The sequence below is a fragment of the Pseudophryne corroboree genome, chromosome 8, assembly GCF_028390025.1.
Source record: "Pseudophryne corroboree isolate aPseCor3 chromosome 8, aPseCor3.hap2, whole genome shotgun sequence".
NCBI classification, from domain to species: Eukaryota; Metazoa; Chordata; class Amphibia; order Anura; family Myobatrachidae; genus Pseudophryne; species Pseudophryne corroboree.
The window spans coordinates 175,663,446-175,665,807 of NC_086451.1; the positions used below are offsets into that span (position 1 = coordinate 175,663,446).

The 2,362-nt window shown below is 45.3% G+C and overlaps 1 non-coding gene across 1 annotated transcript; it reads right to left on the minus strand.

The window, feature by feature from the left end:
• Positions 1–2,007: 2,007 nt before the first annotated feature.
• On the minus strand, positions 2,008–2,081 carry TRNAN-AUU (transfer RNA asparagine (anticodon AUU)). Its single transcript has one exon. It is a non-coding gene; the product is annotated as a tRNA-Asn (tRNA).
• Positions 2,082–2,362: the final 281 nt, after the last annotated feature.

Sequence of the window (2,362 nt, forward strand, 5' to 3'; positions counted from 1 at the left end):
AGCACACTGAGCACAGATATTTGCAGCACACTGAACACAGAAACTGAGAAAACGCTGCACGTCCTCTCCCTATCATCTCCAATGCACAAGTGAAAATGGCGGCGACTCGTGGCTCCTTATATAGAATAGAATAGCTGCTGACGGGCACGATTGAGGGAGGAAAGGGACATGTGAATCCAGCCCATAGATGCAATGTGAATATGTAATTTGTACCTTCCTATCTTAAAATGTATATACAGTGTATATGTCACAACTGAGGGCCTGAGCTGACTGGAGGCAGCCTCAGTTGTAGGGGCTGAGGTGTAGTGGAACCTGGGAGGTTGTATCAGACCCCTGGACATGTAAGTTAAATGTAGAAGAATTGCCCGAAGGCGTGCCCACGACAACCAGGATAAAAGTCAATGATGTTTATTTTGACAAACTCCATGCATCACAGCAGTAATAAAAGAGAAACATAAAATCAGCAGAGAAATAATACAGTTCCTGGGTACTACAGGAGGACAAGGACCACAGGGCTCTGGTAGTATGAGACAGTTCTTATTATCTTCTAGTTGGAAAGTCCTTACCAGGCCCGACTGTAGCAATGGAGATAGCCCAGGATCATACTAGCTGGTGTTCCAGGAAAAGCTGGGCTGCTGTGGATAAAATGGCTGCTGTGGGTACTGGCTGAAACCAGACTGATGTAAGCACGGAGTGGATTGCTGGATGGAACCAGCCAAATAATAAATGAAGCTTGAGAGCTATGAAATATGATTGATATATGGAGTTTGAGAGCGGTGAAATAATAGTGCCGGTGGTGAGTGGTAATCTGCGGAAATGATACCGGCACTTTAAGAAGAGCTGATCTCTGCTGGAAGCTAGGCTGGAAGCAGGTAAATCTGTAACTGGAAACAGATGAGTCCCAGAGGACTGGAGAGTCAGGCTGCACCGCAGGTGGTAGACTAGAGCGGGTCTCTTTAGTGGAGGTTTGGAGATGGTAACTGGAACCTGGAAAACAACCACGGGAGAGAGACAAACTGGAACTAGGTTTGACAACCAAATCACTGACGCCTTCCTTGCTCAGGCACAGAATACTTATACCTGCAGCAAGGAAGGGATTGGCTAGGCAATTATGCAGATTACAATGGAAACAGCGGATTGGTGGAAATGAACAGGTGACAGAATCCAACATGGCTGCGCCCATGCAGACACTTGGAGGGAAGATTGGTTTGATAATCCATGTGGGAACTTTAACAGCAATGGCGGCGCCGGCAACAGTAAACAGGAGACGCCAGACTGATGAGTGCACATTTGAACCACGCGGGCAACAGCGGAGGCCGCGGCTGACATAAGCGCCACTCTGACATCCTGCATGCAGAAACTCAGGGACGGCGGCGGAGGCTGCGGGAGATGCCATTCAAGATGTAACATGGCGCCGCTGTGACAGCGTCTCAGAGTGACAGGAGAGGAGGCAGGAATGGGGACATCAGAATAACAGATGGGATCCGGTCCTGGAGCGCTGAGCCAGCCTTAGGAGGCATCTGAAAGGTAAGTTATGGCGTCCAGATACCCGGATCGTGACAGTATACACTAGAGGTCTTTCCGAACCCCCTAATCCTAACATTGTAATTTGCTTTAGGGCGCACCTCCAATTAGTCTAGTGTTTCTTGCTGCCTTTCCAATGAAGCAAGTTTAATTTAGTAATAGGTGAAAAACCATCCCTACAAAGGTGTTAATCAGAGACTTGGCTTTGTGGACACTTTTCAGAGAACAACTTTGTTAGCATAAAAGTAAAGCCAGAAAATGAAGAGCTGTTTAATCACTCAATTGGATTTTTTTGCCAGCATATTTCTTTTTCTCTGCAACCCACTGCTAAATTGTGCTTCCTAGCTGTTTTTATAAAATCACTGAATCAAATCTAACTCTGATTACATCAGAGAAGACCAGGTACCCTACACCATAACAGGGGGTTTGAAATCTTGACTTGTCTACTTAAAGATCACCAAAATCTGATCACAAGGTCAATTACGTCCCTGGGTGGGATTGAACCACCAACCTTTTGGTTAATAGCCAAACACACTAACCGATTGCGCCACAGAGACACTTTGCAAAAAGTACATACTGACAAAGGCTAATAAGCATTTATCTAGAACGTTTCCTAGAAAAACTTTAAAAAGTCAATAATCTGGAGAGTTTTTGTAAGATGTTTCTTCCATCAACCAATGAAGAAACACATTGGTACTTTCCCATGATGAGTGAGTGCTTCATGATCTACTGCACTTACATGTGCAGCAGAGTACTGCAATGGAAGCATGCTGGGCCCATAACCCAGAGGTAGGCAGATTGAAACTATCCTCTGCTATATGCATTTTTTTTGTTAATT